The sequence below is a fragment of the Phascolarctos cinereus genome, unplaced genomic scaffold, assembly GCF_003287225.1.
Source record: "Phascolarctos cinereus isolate Bilbo 61053 unplaced genomic scaffold, phaCin_HiC Scaffold_5;HRSCAF=322, whole genome shotgun sequence".
Classification (NCBI taxonomy): Eukaryota; Metazoa; Chordata; class Mammalia; order Diprotodontia; family Phascolarctidae; genus Phascolarctos; species Phascolarctos cinereus.
In genome coordinates, this window is record NW_027555958.1 from 121,025,298 (window position 1) to 121,048,062 (window position 22,765).

The window sequence follows — 22,765 nt, forward strand, 5'->3', positions numbered from 1 at the left end:
TAGAGCGCTGGGCCTGAAGTCAGGAAGACCTGAGTTCAAATCCAGCCTCAGACACTTCCTAGTTGTGTGACCCTGGGCAAGTCACTTCACCCTTTTTGCCTCAGTCTCCTCATCTGTCAAATGAGCTGGAGAAAGAAATGGCAAACCACTCCAGTAAGCCAAGAAAACCCTAAAAGGGATCCTGAAGAGTTGGACATAACTGAAATGACCCAGGGATGCTCAGTCAGCCCTTCATAGCTTCTTCCCAGAAGTCCATTCAAAGTCAAGGGCAAGACCACTGGAAACTATAAGATTCAGGGTAGTTTCTCCTGCTTGTAGGCAAATACTGCAATCATCAGTTTCCATGACAATGAATATGGCAAAACTGGATTACATTCTAATGAGGAAATTGAGATGCAGAGAAGTCAAGTGACCTGCCAAGGTCATACTGGTAGTAATTATCAGAGGATGGATAGATGCAAGTTCTTAAATATTAGGTTAGAAGATTGTATTTTACCCGGGGAAGCCAATGAAGATTTTTGAGCAGGGAAGTGTCCTTGTCATATTGGTACATTAGGAAAATTGTTTTGGTCGACAGTTGTAGTAAATGCATTAAAGAGATGCTGGACTGAAGGCTGTGAGGCCAGTGAGCCCAAAGTTACAATAGTCCAGGTAAAAGATGCCATGAACTAGGGAGGTGGCTCAGTGGGTTTGAGAGAAAGGGAGACATATGCAATAGGTACAGTTGGAACTACATGGTCTTTGAGATCCCTTCCAACTCGGACGCTGTGATTCTGAAACATTGGGGAAGTGAATTGGATGACTTGGTACCTGGCAAGTCTGTCAACTCTGACTGAAGGGAGTTCCATTTTGAAATTATTTCTCAACTAAGAAAATTCCTTCCTGAGGGATGATGTGCACTCACTTCTGGCCAGCATAATTACAAATAAAACAAAATAAAAAATCAGAAAATTTCAACCCATGCATTTGAATCTGTTATCTATGAGCCTTGGTTGATACTAGTGCTCATTATTGTCTCTCAGGTGTATGACTTGGACAAGACAATGAAGTATAGTGAAAAGATTACTGGGGTACAGTGAAAAGACTTGGTCTTCAGTCCAGCCTCTGAGGACTGCTGCCTTGACAATCAAAGAAGAGGTGTCAAGTGAACAAACCATCACTAAGTGTGGGCAGCCAGGTGGTATAGTAGATGGAGTACAGGTCCTGGAGTCAGGAAGGCTCATCTTTCTGAGTTCAAATTGGGCCTCAATTACTTACTAGCTGTGTGGGTGACCCTGGGCAAGTCACTCAACCCTGTTTGCCTCAGTTTCCTCATCTGTCAAATGAGCTGGAAATGGAAATGGCAAACACTCCAGTATCTGTCAAGAAAACCCTAATTGGGGTCACAAAGAGTTGAATATCACTGAAAAAGACTCAACAACAACAACATGTAGGAGAAACTTAGCTAAGTACTGGAAGTTAACTGAAAAAGCAAAAACTGTTATATAAATATGCAGTAACTAGTAAGAATGACAATATTGAAGCTTCATGAAGGACTATAATACAATGTTATAAACATTCATTAAATGCCTACTATTTGCCAGGCATTGATAAAAATAAGACTATTTTTGAAAACCTCCTAGTGAAATTTTAGGCCAATACTTTAAAAAAGCTCAATAGTCCTTGAGATGTTTAGTCTTTTTTTTATGTAAGGGTAATGTTTCCATAACAGATATTATTTGGGTTTACAAGGTCACTTATTATAGTCATGGGAAACTATTGCCTTGGATGAAGAATATGCTGAAACGGTAGGAGAATGAAAAGGACTACATGGTTTTAATAATCAAGTGCTGAGGTAAGAAACATTTTAAGCAGTTATTCAATCATTTATTCGGGAAACAAAGCAGAAGTTGTTCCATAACAGAACACTGTGCTAGGTAGCTGGGGGTTGTTCAAGGTTTCAATGTGCCCTCCCTTCTTGAAGTATACAATCTAGCATGGGAAGAATACAGAAACTCTGGTCCCCATAAAGCCTATGTGAAACTGGATACCCTGATTTGCTTGAGGCCAAACACCCTACCCCATCCCAATTATCCAGGTAAGAAGAACTGTATGAGAACTGGCTGTATCAGCTTGACCTAACAATAATCCTTTGCATTGACCTAGAGTAAACTAGCTGCATGTGTAGAAAATCAGCAACTCTGAAGCCAATTAAGCTCATACTAGCTTTCAAGTAGACCCTGAACCATTTGGTGGTTGATGGACCTTCAAGAGACATCCTTATCTCCAGAGACTCCCCTACTTGTTGGTTATGAAGCTCTCACAATTATTCTGGTTTTGGAGGCATCTCCTTATCAAGCTTTGAACTATGGATTTCTTATCAGAGGGCCACCGCCTTGACACCTGGAATTCCTCACTCTTCCTCCCCTTGGGGATGGGGCTCACTGATTCATTCCTTTCTAAGCCCACCTTCTCCTCCCACCTCCCACCCAATTCCTTACCTTTCCTTGTTTAAAAGGTACATAAACTTTTCCTATCCATTACCTGGCATCCTATTCAGCACAGGCTGGATAGTACCCATTTCCCACCCCCCCACCTTCCCACTTAATAAAAACCTTTCTTTAATTTCACAGGCATCCTCTTCCTCTGGTTTTCTTCCTTTTAGGGAAAAGGGGGATTAAAACTTGAGAACTGGCCTTTGCATTCTCCAGGCATCTTCCCCTTTGGGGGAAAAAGATCTAAATTCTTTCAAGAGAGCATTTGCCACAGTTTACACCTATTACATAATTACTGAATGTGCTGGAGATGGGCAAGACTAATTTATGCTTGAAATTCTTTCCCTCCTTACCTCTAGCTTCTGGTTTCCTTCAAGACTCAATTCAAATCCCACTTACTATAAAAGGACTCCCCCCCCATCCCCAATCTCCCTGCCTTTCATTTGAGATTACTTCCCACTTACACTGCATATATCTTCTATGAATATAGTTGTCTCCACAATTCAAATGTGAGTTCCTTGAGGGCAGGGACAGTGTTTTTGGCTGCAGTTAGCATAGTGTTTGACCTGTAGTAAGTTTATAACAAATGTTTGTTGGTTGACTCACTAAATTCTTTACAATCAAGTTTATCATGTGAATAAACCTATTGTCTTAGCTGGGTAATACTGTGAATTCTTCAACTGGGATGTTATAAAGCTCCCTTAGCCTAAATGTTAACAATGCTCTTTTCAGATGTAGTGCTACTGTGATCTTTTAGCTGGGGGGGGGGGGAGCCATAGTCTAGAATAGGAAGAAAAAATGTGAGGCTTGTCACCTCCTGCCAGTAGAGGGGAAAGATCTAGTTTCTCTTAATTGGCAACTTTTCCTGATTCAAAACCAGTTCCTTCAGCCAGGAACTCTTTGTTGGCTTATGGGGATCAATTCTAACTCAGCTAATTAATATTTCCCAGCTTTCCTATGGGGTTTTATGCAGATAAGTGACTAAGGACCCAAAAGATATGAATGAAGTCTGAGGTAGAGTGAAGTTCATTTTTTTTCTTTCTTTTTTTAAATATAAATTTATTTATTTTTAGTTTTCAACATTCACTTCCACAAGTTTTTAAGTTCCAAATTTCTCACCCCCTCCCCCACCCCAAGATGGCATGCACTCTGAATACCCCTTCTCCTAGTCTACCTTCTCTTCTATCTCTCCCCCCTTCCTTCTCTTATCCCCTTCCCCTTCTATTTTCCTGTAGAGCAGGATAGACTTCTGTACCCCATTTCCTGTATTTCTTATTTCCCAGTAGCATGTGAAAACATTTTTTTAAAAACATGTTTTTAAAACTTTGAGTTCCAAATTTTCTCCCTTCCTCCCTCCCCACCCACCCTCATTGAAAAGGCAAGCAACTCAATATAGGTTGTACATGTGCAGTTATGCAAAACACTTCCATAGTAGACATGTTGTGAAAAACTAACTCTATTTCCCTTAATCCTATCCTGCCCTCCCATTTATTCTATTCTTTCTTTTGACCCTGTCCCTCCTCAGAAGTATTTGCTTCTGATTACCCTCTTTCCCAATCTGCCCTCCTCTCTATCATCCCCCTGCTCTCTTGTCCCCTTCTCCCCCTATTTTCCTGTAGGGTAAGACAGATTTCCATACCCAATTGAATGTGTATGTTATTTCCTTCTTAAGCCAAATCCTATGAGAATAAGATTCTCTCATTCCCTCTCACCTTTCCCTGTTTCCCTCCACTGTGAGAGACTTTTTTTTCTGTTTTTTTTTGTGAGATAATTTACCCCATTCTACCTCTCCCTTTCTTCTCCTCTGAGTATAATCTCTCTGATCCCTTAATTTTATTCTCCAGATATGACCCCTTAATCTTCAACTCACCCTGTGCCCTGTATCTATCTTATCTATATATACATACATATAATTTTTTTCCCTTCAACTACCCTAATACTGACAAAGTTCTCATGAGTTACAAATATCATCTTTCCATGCAGGAATGTAAACAGTTCAACCTTAATAAGTCTCTTATGATTTCTCTTTCCTGTTTACCTCTTCATGTTCCACTTGAGTCCTGTATTTGAAAGTCAAATTTTCTATTTAGCTCTGGTCTTTTCATCAGGAATGCTTGAAAGTCCTCTATTTCACTGAATGACCATTTTTTCCCCTGAAGGATTAGACTCAGTTTTGCTGGGTAGGTGATTCTTGGTTGTAATCCCATCTCCTTTGCCCTCTGGAATACTATATTCCATGTCCTGCGGTCCTTTAATGTAGAAGCTGCTAAATCTTGTGTTATCCTGATTGTGTTTCCACAGTACTTGAATTGTTTCCTTCTGGCAGCTTGTAATATTTTCTCCTTGACCTGGGAGCTCTGGAATTTGGCTACAATATTCCTAGGAGTTTTCCTTTGGGGATCTCTTTCAGGAGGAGATCTGTGGAGTCTTTCAATTTCTATTTTGCCCTCTGGTACTAATATATCAAGGGAGCCTTCCTTGATAATTTCTTGAAAGATGATGTCTAGGCTCTTTTTTTGATCATGGCTTTCAGATAGTCCAATAATTTTAAAATTCTCTCTCCTGGATCTATTTTCTAGGTCAGTTGTTTTTCCCATGAGATATTTCACATTGTTTTCTAATTTTTCATTCTTTTGGATTTGTTTTACAGTGTCTTGATTTCTCATAAAGTCACTAGCTTCCAATTGCTCTATTCTAATTTTTAAGGAAGTATTTTCTTCAGTAATCTTTTGGACTTCCTTTTCCATTTGGCCAATTTTTCTTTTTAGGGCATTCTTCTCCTCATTGGCTTTTTGGACCTCTTTTGCCATTTGGGTTAGGCTATTTTTTAAGGTGTTATTTTCTTCAATATTTTTTTGGGTCTCCTTTAGCAAGCTGTTGACTTGTTTTTCATGATTTTCCTGTATCACTCTCATTTCTCTTCCCAGTTTTTCCTCTACTTCCCTTACTTGCTTCTCAAAATCCCTTCTGAGCTCTTCCAAGGCCTGGGACTGATTTATATTTTTCTTGGAGGCTTTGGATGTAGGAACTTTGACTTTGTTGTCTTCTTCTAGTTGTATATTTTGATCTTCTTTTTTCTCCAAAGTAAGACAATATAGTCTGACTCTTTTTTTGCACTGCTTGCTCATAATCCCAGCCAATTACTTGAGTTTTAAACTCTTTGTTAAGGTAAGAGTCTGCTTCCAATGTGGAGAGTGTACTGTCCCAAGCTTCAGGGGTTTGTATAGCTGTTTTCAGAGATACTTGTAGGGACCTGTAAATTTTCAGTTCTGTCCTGTAACTGTGAGGAGGGGTTTCTCTCCACAGCCACTACAAGCTCCACCCCACCAGTGTTCCTCCTCACCCTAGCCCCGCCACCCAGAACTGTGACCCAGATCCACACATGGGCAAAGCAAGAGATTCCTGCCTCAGCACTGGCAAAGAGATCCCTGCAATCCTTCTCTGATCAGCCACAGCCCCCTCAGTCTGTGGGCTGGAAGCTCGTGAAACAGCTGCCCCCCCCAGCCCCCCACCACAGTCTTGGGGAATGGAGCTGAAACCCCGCCTTCCTCTCTTAGCACCGACAGAAACAGACTTTTCCCACTGACCTTCTAAGTTGTCTTTGGCATTCGTGGGTTGAGGAGTCTGGAAACCTCCACAGCTGCCAGCGATTCAGTCCTCTGAGGCCTGCTCAAGGTTTGCTGTTTCCTGCGCGCCTATGCTGCGCTGCGCTCCCAGCCTGGCGCGACACACCTTTCTGATCAGTCATCCACGTTGTCTTGGGCTGGAAATTTCTTTCACTCTGTCTTTTTGTGGGTTCTGCTGCTTCAGAATTTATTTAGAGCCATTTTTTATGAGTATTTGGAAGGGTTTGGGGGAGAGCTCAAGCAAGTCACTGCTTTCACTTGCCATCTTGGCTCCACCCCCGAAGTTCATTGTTTTCCACAGGCCTTTTCATAGGCAGTTGAGCTATTCAAACTTCAAATCTCTTCCACAGTATGGAACACTTCTTTTGAACCTGAAAGTACTTGCCTTTATATTTCAGTGTCTTTCTCCTTTTGCCCCTCCTTTCAGCTTTGTTGCTGAAGTCTGACTTGGACACACTATTACATATTTATTTTTTTTTTTATTGACTGGGCCTGTGATCCATCTGTTTTGGAACACCCTGTGAGGAACTTCTACCAATACAAACTGGTACCTGCCCTTCAAGTTATAATTTTAGGGAGTCACCTAGAGTATTGAGAAGTTATGTGACTTGTGTGAGGTCATGTTGCCAATATGTGTAAAGACAGGACTTGAAAAAAGCTGTTCCTGACAGCCTATTCACTATGCTTTTTTTTTTTTGATCAGTATTTATTAGCAACGTAAAGTTGAATGGACTATACAGACAGTTAAAGATTTATTCAAGACAGACCTTTATGAGGGACTGTAGCATCTTGAGTCAAAGTCATGGACTTTTTGGGTAGCCACACAGGGCCCAAGATGTGGGGACTTAGAGGATAGGTATCAGATAGAATGTGAAATGATGGCTTGAATACTTTGGTGTGTTTCATCGATAGAGAATGATTTTGGCCTGGAGGAAGTTATCCTAAGATAGGGACTGAAAGTTTCATTGATATAAGAAGTCCTAGGGGAAAAACCTCCCTTTATCACCATAAGTTAACACCTTCTTTGCAGTTTATAAACCTAGAGAGTTGATTAGAGGACTGATCTTGGTTCTACTACTTAAGGCCTGGGTAAGAATGAGCCTCAGTTGCTCAACTAGAAGTCAAAGAGAGTGGACTAGATGATCTCTCACCTTCCCTTCTGTTTCTAAATCTACGAACCTAAGTTAGGTCTTGGGTGCCCTCCATTGTACTTTCACTGTAGGGTGTTGGCTCTAGGTTTGATGAAAGGCATTTGTGTTGATTGCTGGTCAAGCCTGATGCTACTCCAGAATCCGTTATAAAGCAGAACCCAGAATTGGGAAGGGCAGCTAGGTGGTACAGTGAATAGAACAGTAGATGAGGAATCAGAAAGAATTTCTTACTGAGTCCAAATTTGGCCTCAGATACTTCCTAGCTGTGTGACCCTGGGCAAGTCACTTCACCCTATTTGCCTCAGTTTCCTTATCTGTCAAATGATCTGAAGAAGGAAATGGCAAACCACTCCAAAATCTTTGCCAAGAAAGCCCCAAATGGGGTCCTAAAGAGTCAGACATTACTGAAAACAGCAGAACAACAGCAGAATTGGGAAGAAAGAGATAAGGAAGACTTAGGTCAAATCTGGACCAAGCTGACTTTACCCCTTTTGTTTTTACAGATGGGGAAACTGAGGCCTAGAGTGGTACCGTGACTTGACCCAAGGTCATTTGAACAAATCCAGAAATCATGACACCATCACTTTTCCCCTTGAAGCCTAAAGTCAAGCTGACTTCCAATTTCCCATGTCTAAACAATGGTGTCCTATAGTGAACACTGGGTATATGGAACACACTGACATCCTCCATTAGTCATTACCCAACAGCCTGATTGCAGCAGGGGGGGTACAACTCAGACCTTGGGGGATTGCCCATTTATTTCATTCCAGCTTGATTTCAGAAAAAGGCAATGCCAATGCTTTTGTGTTACTCTTATTTTATCATGGTCATCAATGCTTTCAATGACCTCAAATTACTTTCTTCTGCCATAAGGCAATAACCTTCCAATGATGCAAAATGACCTCATATCATGGAACTCCATTTCAATTAAAAAAGAAAAAAGATTTATTTAAAGTGTCTACTTCGTGAGGGCTCAATCTTGCCATAGAAAAACTCACATTTCCCCTAGGGGACAGAATATGTATATATACAAGTAAATACAAGGTAGTTTGGGAAAGGAGAAAGCTCAAAATACTAGAGGATTAAGGAAAGGCTACCTGGAGAAGGTGGCTGACCTGAGCTGACCATTGGATTATGAGATGTACGTTGCAGAGATGGAGGTTGACCAGCACAAATGCAAGAGATGGCATGTTGAGTTCAGGGAAGAGCTTGAAGTCTAGTTTAACTAGGACAAAGTGACTGTGTAAAGGAGAGTCATTTTCAGGAAGTCTGGGAGGAAGATTGGAGCCAGATTGTAGAGAGCCTCCACTGTCAGGCTGGATCATTGGATTAAAGCTGAAAGGGATCTTAGAGATCATATAATTTACCCCTTTTGTTTTTACAGATGGGGAAACTGAGGCCTAGAGTGGTACAGTGACTTGACCCAAGGTCATTTGAACAAATCCAGAAATCATGACACCATCACTTTTCCCCTTGAAGCCTAAAATATCTGAACATGTAATGGTGCCTCACCATTCTTAAAATCACAAAATTTTGGATTTTGAAGGGATCATTTTGAAGGGATCAATTCATACCTGAAAAAGAATTCCTACTACAACAAAGCCCCAAAATGGTCATCTAGATTCCGTTTGGCTTACAATGGGAAAAGGAGGAAACAAGCATTTATATAGCAACTACTATGTTCTGAACACTGTGTTAAGCACTTTACAAATATCTCATTTTATCCTCACAAAGACTCTGCAAGGTAGGCCCTACTAATCACTGTTTCACAGCTGAAGAAACTGAAGCAACAGAGGTTAAAGTGACTTGTCCAGGGTCACACAGCTAGTAAGCATCTGAGGTTGAATTTGAACTCAGGCCTTCCTGACTCCAGGCCTAGTACTCTAGTCACTGTGCCACCTGCCTTCCCCACATGATGAGGGGGAACGCATTACTTTTCCTTCTTTCTTTATCTGTAAGACCCAGCTTCCAAATGCTTAAAATGAAAATAAAATTCCACCCAGGATGTTTCCTTCAGGGTGTCAGTCTTGTTGCCTTTCTGGAAGGTCCTAAGAGGGTTACTGAGTGTTTTGTTTTATCCTAGAAGCCATAGGTCAGGTGAGAGGTAATATGAATCTGAGTAACATGCTGGTTATGGAGTCTGAGAGAAGGGTATGAATGTGAGGTCAAAATTAAAACGACAAACTACCTGCAGGGCAATAGACAGATACATGGTAAGCTTAAAAATGTTACCCATGTCTACTTGCATTCAATGGGTAGAAAGATATAAATGAAACTATGTATGACCGGAAAAGGAAGTGGGTCAGTTTTGTAGCAAGAATGAGAGATAATAATAGACCAACATCCTGAGTGACATTGTTCCTCTCAAGATACCAAAAGAATGAGAAAGCCTTCTAACCCATGGGGCGTGTCCTCTGTGGAACATTTATCAGAAAATATCACATGAAAAGCAAAGAACAAAAAGGAATAGAGTAGCGACTTGGATTTGAGGAGAGCATACTCCCAGTGATACTGTAGTTTTTAACTTTGTAGTTCTTTCTTTGAAAAAAATTTCGAGCACTCTGTGAAGGAAGTCAGGATTTGTGCCTCGTAGGGGCTGTTGGGGTCATGGAAAGTCATGATGAGCTGGGCACAGCTGAAATAGCTCAACAACAACAGGCTGTTAGAAGTAAGTTCCTTGAGAATGGAAATTGTTTCATTGTCTTTGTATCTCTTGTGTTTAGCACAGTGTCTGACATTTCATTGTTGTTGAGTCTTTTTTTTTTCCCAGTTGTGTCCAACTCTTCATGACCCCATTTGGGGTTTTCTTGGCAAAGATATTAGAGTGGTTTGCCATTTCCTTCTCCAGCTTATTTGACAGCTGAGGAAACTGAAGCAAACAGGGTGAAATGACTTGCTCAGGGTCACACAGTAAGTGTCTGAGGCAGATTTGAACTAAGGAATATGAGTTTGCCTGACTCCAGGTTCCTCACTCAGTCTACCCACTGTACCACTTAGATGCCCACCTGACACTTACTAGGTGCTTAATAAATGCCTTTTAAAAATTTGCTTAATTGATTACAACCTAGTAGCAGCTCACCCAGAGATCAACATAAATTCAGAGACACAGATGTCAATATTTAACTATTGGGGCAAAATTAGCTGGTGCTTTCTGCTATAACAAACCCACTGCAATCTGTTAAACTTGCATGAATCATGAATCAAACAGTTCATTTCAGAACATGGTTTCATGGGGAAGGACATAAGTCCACTAAATAGGTTCCCATGGCATTCATTCAAAAAGCAATAGAGGCACTAACCAGCTGGCTGTTTCGGTCAAGAACATCACTGTCTTTGATAACAATTGATGGTGTTGTAACAAACCTGCTTTCACAATTTCCTACTTCATTCCTGAGATAGTCAGGGGATCCTGTCAGTTTCTTCAGTTAATATCCTCAGTTTCCATCGCCCATTCGATTCTCAACCCGCAGCTGCTACCTGGAAGGAAAGAGTTAAAAGAAAAACAGTGGCTGAACAGGAAACTCCCCAGTGCATATGTTACAAAATGTAAGTGGAGCTAAATTGCCCTACTGTGTTGCCACTCCATTAAGATTTTATAGCCCTCTGTGGAAAGCTAAGAGATGCCTATAACATTCATCAGAGCAGCAGGTGTGTTCTAGTTGAGTGTATCTAGATTGTTTGCCAGCAGCCAAGCTGTTAATTAACACCCATAAAAACCAATGAGGGTATCTGTTGGGTACAGGCTACCTGTGTGAGTTAGCACAAAATTCAGGGAAACAGAATTATGGTTAATGATAGGCAAATCTCTGGAGACCCAATTTATGAACAAACATCAAATTCCTGAAGGTTACATTTGAGGAAGTAATTAAGGTACTTTGGAAAGAGAGTGGATTCTGAGATATAGGAGCTAGGTTCAAGTTCTAGACTGGATGATTGGACTATGAGGTTTCTTCCAGCCTATCCCTAGATCTATGATACCCTGATATAACTGAGAGAAGCACTTACACAGGCTAAAAGCAGTTTTAATTGTAACTGTCTCTCATGTTCCCTGCATGCTCAGATGAGCACACTGTGAGAAGCATCCACCATTTGTGACATGGTAAGGACTGTTGAGGTTTTGGGGTATGGTTAGGGGTGCTGGAACCTGGATAATGCCAAGGCAGAGTCACCTGGAACGAAACCACACACTCAAGTCATCTTTCATGAATAGACAGTTTATGGTAATGCCAGTAGAAGTGGGTGAAGTTCCTTTTTGGGAACTTGCACCCCAATGTGGGTGAACCTAGAGCTTATATAGAAAAGGGGCATGAGAAAGGAATGCCAGGTATGCTAATTAGGTAATCTAAGAGTCCAGGTATCTTTAGGAGCTATGGATGGGAAAGTATAGGGAGTATATCAGATATTAAGGGAGGAAAGACAAGTCTTTTATTTACCTGCCAGAGGCATGGACCTTGGGGATCTGGCTGGAGGAAGAGTCCTTGGGCCAGCCAGGGACAAAAATCCTTGGTCTAGGCACCCTTCTGTCTGTTCTTTTTTTTTTTTGGAGGTTGGGCAATTGGAGTTAAGTGACTTGCCCAGAGTCACAGGTAGTAAGTGTTATATGTCTGAGGCTGGATTTGAACTCAGGTTCTCTTGACTCCAGGGTCAGTGCTCTGTCCACTGTGCCACCTAGCTGCCCCTCCTCTGTGTGTTCTGATAAAGGAATTACAGAGTCAGGCCTGCAACAAGGGAAAATTTTCTCACAGTTGGAGAAGGCTGGGTTACTTTCAGAGACATGGTCTTAGGTCTTTTTGGGGTCTAGGTCCCACTACCCCATCACTGTGATGACATTGGGGTATTGTGAGCCATCACCCCAAGTGAGGATATGTAGGCCCCAGATAGAAACCACTCCCATCACAAGTTTAAAGTATTGAGTAATACACCAAGCAATAGCCTGGTAGTCAAGTCAACAAAGATTTATTAAGCACCTATTATGTGCTAAATACTGTGTTAAGTACTGGGGATACATACAGGATACATTAGAGATAATCAGCAAAAAAAGGCATTAGAATTAAGGGGCATCAGGGAAGGTTTATTGTAGAAGATGGAATATTAGCTGAGACTTGAAGGAAGAGGACCAATGACATCACCAGAGTGATGTCTTGACTTGAGCATGAATTGGATTTAAGTGAGTAAGTTATTTGTAAGTCATCAGCTCATGCTCTCCTCCAGAGACATTGAAGTCCAGTGGCAAGAGAAAAGGCAAGATGATCAGGAACAGCAAGGAGGAAAGAAGACAATATACAGCTAATCTGGGACATGGATGAGACTCTCCCCAAATGGGCATGTATGGTATAGAGAGGGTGTGGTCTGCATCATTTGAAGGAATAACTACATTGATAATATCACAGATTTATTGGACTCCTGGAGTGTTAGATATGGAAAGCCTTGAGAACTCACAAAATCACCGAATCACTCAGGTGGAAGGGACCTCGGAGGTAATCTCATCTAACCTAACCTGAAAGTAGTAGATTCCCCCAAAAGATCTACTCTGCAAAATTCCTGACAAATGATCATCCAGCTTCTCCTGGAAGAGCTTCAGTAGTGGGCATATTATTCCTTCATGAGATTATTCATTCAACCCTTACATAGTGCTGTTAGAAAGTTCCTCCTCTCCTTCCATATCAAGTCAACGTCCATATCTACCACTTTCATTTACCCTGCTAGATTCTGTCCTCTGGGACCAAGCTGAACAACTCTAATCCTCCTTCTACACCAAAATCCTTCAAATACTGGAAGACTTATGCACCACACCCCCCATCTTCAAGAAAAGGGTAAATATCCCCCCCCCCCCCAAGCTGATACTCACATGGAATCATTTCCAGTCTTTTCATCTTCCTTGCTCCTTCTTCTGGATGTACTCTCGTTTTAAATTTTTGATAGATGAGTAGATGAAACCTGGCAATAGTCTGACATGTGACCTAGATTTGGGAAGAGCAGATTTCAAGGGGTTCAGAGAAAGAATAAGTAGGACTAAAATTACATAGGGGAAGTCAGCCAAGCAGAGATGCTTTTAAAGAAAGCAGTCCTGGCCAGGGCAGAAGGTGGGGATTAAAGTTTGAGCTTTGAAGGAAAGTGAGAGATCTGAGAGGGAGAGGTGAGGAGGAGTGTACTCCAGGCATGGGGCACAGCCAATGCAAAGGTATGGAGTTAGGAGATTCATTGTTGCTTATGAGGAATAGCAAGAAGGCCTGTTTATTTGGACTACAGAGTACCTGAAAGGAAATAATGCATCATAAGGCTAAATTGCGTAGGAGAAATTTGAATAGTTTGATAACTCTCAGAGGCTGAAGCAGGATGGCAGATGGCATTAACCTTAGAATTAGGAAGGCCTGTGTTCAAATACTACCTCAGACCTTATACTTGTTCTATCAGAGCCTTAGTTTCCTTTTTGTGATGATCAAATATGATAACATGCATAATGCATATATAAATGTGAGCTATTATTATTTGTGAGAGGCAGTGTTGTGTAATGTATAGAGAACTGACCTCAAATCCAGGAAGATCTGGGTTGAAGTCCCACCTTTGGCATATACTAGTGAGGAGTTTCCCTTCCCTGGGAGATCCCTATGTCAATGAAATCACAGGTCTAGTAACTATCCATATCCCTTGATAATCCTCAGTATTTGATTAAGCCCTAAATAAATCTTTGTATTTCCCTGTTTCTCTGTCTTTTTTTTTTTTTTTGGTGAGCAGAGGGGGAGAAATAAGGATTTAAATTTATAAGATTCCAAAGGTCTTCCTTTCCTCCAAGTTGAATGAAGTACCTATAAGTTCTAAGGCTCCTCTGATAGGGCACCTGGGAGTAACTTTGCATGTTGTGGGGAGAGAGGGATAAAAGGATAAAGGTTAAATACAAACTTCCCTAACTTCACCCTTTTGCCCACAGTTGGCTCTGTTCACAAGGAGTTCAGTTAGTAGGGGAGAAAACCTCAAAAGAAAACATTTGTGATACCAGAAGTCCTAAAATCAGGCAACCACAACACTTGAGGGAAATGGTAATTGGAACTGTGGTAATGAGGAGTCTTCTCCACCCCACAGTCATGGCAATAAACTCCACACTCCACGAGGCTCTCATACTCTGATGAACACCTCAATAGCAATCTTTGGAGGGTTTTAAATTATGCATCATTTGTCTTGGCATTCTTCAACACGTCTTTTTGTGTCTATTATGGCATGCAACATAGCTTGCATATAAAGAGACTCAAATATGTTTCTTCCATCTGGCTTTGTACATGACACTCCATCTCTTGTCTCTGTGACTAGAGTGTCCTCCTGCATCATCTTTGCCCCACAGTTTCCCTAGCTTCATTCAATATATGGCTCAAATCCCATCTTCTACAGGCTTTTCCCATCTCCTCAACTGCTGGTTCTTTCCTATCTGAGATTACCTCCCATTTACTCTCCATTCCTAGTTATGGGCATTTTGTCTTCTCCATTCAAATGTAAGTTCCTTGAGGGCAGGGACTGTGTTTCTGCTTTTCTTTGTATCCTCTGCTCTTAGTATAGTCTTTGGTACACGGTTTGTTTGGTACATAGTATAGTATGGCACAAACACTTAATAAATACTTATTGACTGACTGCCAAACAGAAACAAGGAGGAATCTGAGTCTCTCTCTGTCTTGGTAACATCTCTCAGTGGGCTTCCCAGCACAGCTCTTTGTCTATGGAGAGGATAGAACATTTAACTCAGGGTGACATTCCAAGGAGTGTGGGTAGTGTTTGTGGGCTCTCTTGAAGAAGAGGGGAGGAATGTCTATGTGGCCAAGACTACAATGCAACAAAACAGCCAGAAAATGTGGTCAATTATCCACCAATTCAGGGAGGAGACAATAAAAAGGTATCATGTAGGCCTAAAAAACAACCCTCCAGCAAACCCAATAGGGCTGCATTTTCCCCACTTTTTACATAACTGTGTTGGCACTTATTCATAGCCCAAGAAGTAAAGAAAGGAAAATAAAAGGAATGTTTCAAGGTCATTGAAGGCCAGGAAAATAATCAGGCAATTTAAGCCAGAAAGGGATGGAGACAGGGATACAGGGAACTCTGAAATGAGGGAACTTCCTTTATCAATGCAGGTCAGCATCTTCTGTGCAAATAGGCATGAAGAGTTATCTAGAGCAGAAGTATCAAATACATGGCCTTTAGCATTCCCAAACATAGCCCAACTAGAATAAAATGTAATTGGGAAATATTTAACAAAATAAACAAAAATATAATCAAAATAGATAGTTACATTTTAAAACTGTCCATTTGTGGCCAGCAGGAATACTTCTGCATGGTTTAGTGACCCTGTTTCTATCTGACTTTCACGCCTAAACCCTGGTTTAGGGTACTGCAGCCTATATGCCTCAGAGGTGGAATTTGAATCCAGGACTTCCTGGCTTTGAGCTAGCTTTCTATCTCCTATGCCTTGTGTTAGAGAAGGAAACTAGAATATTTAAGAAAATAAACCTCAAGACTTTCATAATCTAGCAAGGAGAATCTTTTGCCCATGAAACTTTATGGAGGTAGAGGAAGAGGGGAAAGAGAAAGCTTGTGACCACAGTAGAGGGAAGGATGAGAGCAGTGTGTGGGTTTAATGAAAGTTACTGAGAATATGGTGGGTTTGATTTCATTTTGATCCTCATCTCCCCATGGGCCTGGGTTGGTTGGTTTGTTCTGTGCTCAGTAGCTTCCCAGCAACTTTGCCTAAATATCTAGGACTGGCAGGATTGATACGGGCTTTCATTAACTCTTAGGTGTTCCATTTCTACCCCTGAGCTACATTCCTTAAGGATGAGAAAGCCTGTTCACGTTTTGCTCCTCCTAGGGTTGATTGCTCAGAGTAAAAGTAATAACTCCAGCAGAACGAAAGTAGCCTCCTTCTTTGCCTTTCAGGTGAAATCTCGTGTCTTTTTTGGAGTTCCACCAACATCTTTCAATCCCAGGTCACACCATTCACCTCTAGAATTGAGCCAATCTATCTTGAGACAATCAGACTGAGAGACTGGACAAAGAAAGGCTTTCTCATATTCCAATTTAAGAACTTCAAAGCACTGTTCTATCTGACCACAGAGGGAGAAAGAAATACAAATACAAAGAGCTTCTGGGCCATGCTTAATCAGATAACTGACCCTCTTTTGATTCAAGAATAAGGCTTGTAATGGAGTCTTTGAAGGAAAGAGATATTGAAATTAAAATTATTTGTCTACTGTTTTCTCTGTTTTGTAAGGGAGCTGAAGCTGGCTGGATTTCTTTGAGTTTTGGGCCTTCTTATGCTTTTATTTTAATCAGATTAATTAAGAAAATACTCTGGCAGTTCAAAAATTCATTGGTAGGTCCAGGCTTTCTGGTACAGTTACTTCCATCTAATCTTTGCATCTATTCTAGACACCTTAGGTAAACTATACGTTCATAGGCTTCTTTTCTTGTCCACCAGGACATTCAATATTCTGTATTTGTAAAGGTTTTGTTTTGGTTAATGCAATACTTGCTACAATTGATTGCATTCTTGGATATTACTCAGTTCAGTGGGATCCTAGAACCACAGCCAAAGTAGTCTATGCAATGCTGAGTATTCCATTCCCACTGATTCAATTTCCTCCAATCACTTTCTACCTTTACTACTATATCCTACTCCCTTGCCCATCTCAGCTGAAGTCCTTCCTGGCCATCTTAGGCCAGACTGTCCTTCTCTGAGTGCCCTCTTTGGCATTTAGCTAATCCTCAAATGCTAGAATGGATCTCAGATCTTATCAATGTGGTATTCCCTCAAACAATGCAAATGGCAACCCATCCATACCACCATCTTGTGGGACTCTTGTGTATGTAAATCCTCCTGCAAATTTTCAGAAATTACTAAAGTTGTTTCTTGTGGGAAGGAAGTTGACAATTGAGGCTGTGAGCAGGTTTTGACACAAGGGGATGAGATCCTGCAGCTGCAAGAAATTTTGGGGGCAAATTGATAAATGATTAAAGGATATGAACAGGCAGTTTTCAGGTGAAGAAATCAAAGCTATCTATAGTCACTTGCAAAAAATGTTCTAAATCACTACTGATTAGAGAAATGCAAATTAAGATAACTGAGGTACTACTTCACACCCATCAGATTGGCTAATATGACAGAAAAGGAAAATGATAAAAATTGGAGGGGATATGGGAAAAGTGGAACACTAATGCACTGTTAGTGGACTTGTGAACTGATCCAACCATTTTGGAGATCAATTTGGAACTATGCCCAAAGGGCTATAAATCTGTGCATACCCTTTGACCCAGCAATAGTACTACTAGGTCTGTATCCCAAAGAGATTGAAAAAAAAAAAGAAAAGGGACCTATTTGTACAAAGATATTTATAGCAGCTCTTTTTGTAGTGGCAAAGAATTGGAAATTGAAGAGATGCTCATCAGCTGGGAAATGACTGAACAAGTTGTGGTATGTGATAGTGATTGAATACTGTTGTACTATAAGAAATGATAAGAAGGATGTTTTCAGAAAAAGCTGGAAAGACATATGAACTGATGAATTTTGGACAGCAAAACTGAAGTGAGCAGAACTAGGAGAACATTGTACATAGTAACAGCAACAGTGTATGATGATCAATGGTGAATGACTTAGCTATTCTCAGCAATACAATAATCCATGATGATTCTAAAGGACTCTTGATGAAAAATGCCATCCACCTCTAGAGAAAGAACTGATGTAGTATGAATACAGACTGAAGCATACTAATTTTTGCTTTCTTTATTTTTTTCATGTTTTTTTTTTGGGGGGATGTGTTTTCTTTTACAACATGACTAATATGAAAATACATTTTAAATGGCTGTACATGTATAATCTATATCAAATTGCTTGCCATGGTGGGGGGGAGTCAAGGGAGGAAGAGAATTTGTAATGCAAAATTGAAAAAAAAAGAATGTTAAAAATTTTTACATGTAAATGAGAAAAAAAATTATTAAAAAATTTGGAGGCAGCAAAAGGTAGGTAGAGATACCAGAGAATGTTTGAATGAGACTAGATGTTGGCCATAGGAAACATGGGGGACCAGCAATCAGGGGGAGGCACTCAAAATGAAGCAGCAGTAGTAATGGACTTATCCTCCCATTGACTTCAAGGGCAAGTTGCTTAAGTGTATCTTCTCTCTTCTTTTCTCTCTCCTCCATCTTCAAAGATAATTTTTTCCCCCTCTGGAGCTCTCTACTCACTTTCCACAGATCTTTCATTGTATAATGAATGGTGTGCATGTGTACATCTTTGGTTGATTTGTTTAGATAAAGATTTTGTTCTAAATTATTTCACTAAGACTGGAATTGTCATCCAATTGTGAAAATGAAGGTGGGCAGTGGGGCAGCAGATTGGCTGATGCTTTATATTTTATGAAAGATAGATGCTAGGACCTCCCTCCTTGGTATGGTGATCAAGGAGAACTCCCCTGGGGCATATTTTATGAGTTATTTATCTCATTTTTATTTCACGGCTAAACCCCAAGGGTAGAATTGAGATGGAACCTGAGACTTTCTCCCTTAGTACTTATTTCTCACTGCCCCTCCCTTTGTCTTTCTTTCTCCATCTTGTACTTAGTGATGGTGGTGGTGGGGAGAGGTGGGGAAAGGTGGTGGAATACAGTCTCAGGGGTCTGTTTGGCTCTGTCACTCCCAGGAAGCTACATGCTCTGAAGAGAAAACAAAAAGTCCTAATAAACTAGATACCGCAGATATAATTGCAGAAAGAAAAAAAAAGGAAAAGGAAAAAGAATCAATCTGCTTCCAGGAGCATACATTCCTCTAGAGGGGAATGTTGTTATTATTATTTCGTTGTTTCAGCCACATCTGACTCTCTGTGACCCCATTTGGGGTTTTCTTGGCAAAGATACTGGAGTAATTTGCCATTTCCTTCTCCAGCTCATTTTACAGATGAGGAACTGAGGTAAACAGGGTTGACTGAGGTAAACAGGGTTGAATGACTTGCCCAGGGTCATATAGCTAGTAAGTATCTGAAGCCCTATTTGAACTCAGATATTCCTGACTCCAGGCCAGGTGCTCTATCTACTGTACCACCTAGCTGCTCTTGGATGCCATTCAACGATCATAGATTTATAGCTGGAAAGGACGTTAGAGATCATTTGTCCAAAACACATCATGTTGCAGATGAGGAAAGTAGGACCCAGCATGCTAAGTGACTAGCCAAAAGTCAGATATTTTAAGTATCAGAGGCCGGATTTGTGCTCTCAGGACTCTTTTCCCTAAACAATGATGCCTTTCAGTCCCACCCAAGTAGATTATATAATGTTGTTAGAGGGGCAATCCTTACATTCTAAAACCCATTTCAAGAAAAAAAAATCTCTTTTTAAACAAATTAAATCTGGAAAACCTTTTAGCATACTTTGTTGTTGTTCAATTGTTTTATAGTCTTGTCTGACTCAGTGGCCCCATTTGGGTTTTTGTTAGCAGAGACACTGGAATGGTTTGCCATTTCCTTCTCTAGTTCATTTGACAGATGAGGAAACTGAAGCAAACAGGGTTAAGTGACTTGCCCAGGCTCATATACCTAGTAAGTGTCCAGGGCTAGATTTGAACTCAAGAAGCTGAGTCTTCCTGACTCCGAGACTGGCACTCTATTCACTGTGCCACCTAGCTGCCCTTTTCTTTCTTTTCCTTCCTTCCTTCCTTCCTTCCTTCCTTCCTTCCTTCCTTCCTTCCTTCCTTCCTTCCTTCCTTCCTTCCTTCCTTTCTCTTTCTTTCTTTCTTTCTTTCTTTCTTTCTTTCTTTCTTTCTTTCTTTCTTTCTTTCTTTCTTTCTTTCTTTCTTTCTTTCTTTCTTTCTTTCTTTCTTTCTTTCTGGCAATCAGGGTTAAGTGACTTGCCCAGGGTCACTAGCTGCATTTTCCTAAAGCTAAAGCTAGCCTTACAAGGGGATTGGTTCTGCAGGAACAGTGATTCTTCTTTTTCTATCTGTGTATCAGTTCACATTTTCCCATGATTTACTCTATTCCTGTCATCCCAAAGCATATTTTTCCCTTGTTTAATAGTTTATAAAAATATTAGTGATTTTTCCCCCTTCTGGTTCACCATATGCAAGTAAGACTTTGACTAGCAAGTGTCCAAAGGGCAAGGTATCCTTTGATGGAAACCCTCATCTACACACTGAGAGGGAAAAGCAGTCAGATCCTCAGGCAGACACTTGTCTTCCTTGCCAGGGACTTCTTTAGAATGAAAATGCCACATGAAGTACATTATTTTCATTTCTCTGCAACCCTCTTTCTTGTAAGTTTAACATAAGTCAGAAAGAGGACAGTGATGACCCATTTGACCCCATCTTAATAGGTAATTGGGACTATTCCTAATAGCATTCTATCACTTCTAGCCAAAAGCAATGCAGTGTAGTAGAGGGAACAACAGCCTGGAGGTTGGTTTGTGGGGTGTAGAGGGAGCAGTTTAAGAGACCTGAATTCTGTTTCTGGCTCTGATACCAAGTAACTAACAGTGTGATCTTTAGTCATTTCCCACCCACATCCTCCCCATTGCTACTCTGGGACTCATCTATAAATTGAAACTGGTTGACTCAATGAGCCTTCCAAGCCTAAACTTTTAGTATTCAATAACAATTTGTAAATAGAATTTGTTGCTAGGATATTAATAAGTTTCTGCACTAAAAATTACTGTTAAAGAAGCAATTAATTGATCATCACCTTCACAATTCATAGGCCCCTGGTATTAATTTTGTGCACTGGTGCAAAACATTTATGGCAGGTCATTTAAATTCTGTAGATCAGAAAGAGGATTGCTTTTCTGAGTCTTAAAGAACTTTCAAGAACACTGGCAGAATATAACACCCTTTTGATCACACAGTTTTGCTCACTGAATTTTAACCCACTCTGTTTCTACATGGACCAATCCAGTGGTATGCAACAAACTTACCACCTTGCTGACCTATTCTAAGTTTTCATGGGACAAAAGCTATGGTTGAGATACGTCAGAAGTGCCAGCAAACACCCTGAGATCAATCACCAGGAATAGTGAGGGACAACAAATGACAGTTTTCCCTTTGGACCTCCTTAAGGGGTAACCTAGATAGCTCAGTTTCCATTTCCTTAACTGGTTTCTAGCTTCAGATAAACACTAAGGGAGCAGATCTGAGGGGGCAACCCTGGATTTCATTTTCACACCCTAGTTGCTGATTTCTTCTAGAGTAGGTCAGAAGTAATTTCTTGGCCTTTGGTGGAAACATTGTAGGTATAGACCAAGAAAGGCTACCTACTGAGAGAGAGAGAGAGAGAGAGAGAGAGAGAGAGAGAGAGAGAGAGAGAGAGAGAGAGAGAGAGACAGAGAGAGAGAGAGAGAGAGAGAGAGGAAAGAAGGAAACTTTTGCTTCTGTCTTTTCTGGCTTTCCTAAAGTACCTACCTTGCAGGGTTGTTGTAAAGCTCAAATTAGATAATTTTTGCGAAGTGCTTACATAGCACAGTGCCTGGCACATAGTAGGTGCTTAATAACTGCTTGTTTCCTTCCCCTCCTATGTGCTTTATCTCTCATCTCTCCTCCACTTTCCCTTAATCTCTCCTCTTCCTTTCTTTTTTCCCCTCTTGTCAATATTTTTTTTTTTTGGTGAAGTAGTCAGGGTTAAGTGACTTGCCCAGGGTCACACAGCTAGTAAGTGCCAAGTGTCTGGGGTCACATTTGAACTCAGGTCCTCCTGACTCCTGGGCTGGTGCTCTACCCACTGCGCCACCTAGCTGCCTCTTTCAATATTTTTTCTTTCACTCTTCTCTTGACTGCACTGTATGACCAACCCCTTGAGTCTGAGGGTCACCTTTCTCACTCTTTGGATTCAGTTCACTCGTTGAAGTAAAGATTACTTTAGCTACAAAGAAAAATCAATAACTTCATTTTTATAAATTTATTTATGTTTGGCTGTGGGTTGGAATGTTCTATGTTCTTAATTAGATATAGTCACTCCTATGTCTCAGGGATAAGAGGGCATTGATTGGTAATAATCTCCATCAGTAGAAGATCCATTTTGAAGTAAGTTGTAGAAGGAATTCTAAAGAGAGTAAGGTACTAGAATTGGTGACTCCTAAGCTTCCTCCTCAATTTTAAATTCTATGATTCTGTGATCATTACTGCCTTCTTTTAAAAAATGCTAGAAGGCATTTAAACACAACAACCTAAAAGTATTCACTAATACTTTTGTGATTTTAATGAAGAATATAGAAAAGATAACAATTGAGCTACTGAAGTTTTAGCAGTCTGGGTAAAAGGGATGGGTTTTTATTAAAATCATCTATCCTAATTAAGGAGAACATTTGACCTAACTGCATATTTTGAGGCAGCTAGGTGGTGAAGTGGATAGAGTACCAGGTCTGGAGTCAGGAAGACTCATCTTCCTGAATTAAAATCTAGCTTCAGATAGTTACCAGCTATGTGACCCTAAGCCAGTAACAACCCTATTTGCCTCAGATTTTTCACTTGTCAAATGAGCTGGAGAAGGAAATGGTAAACC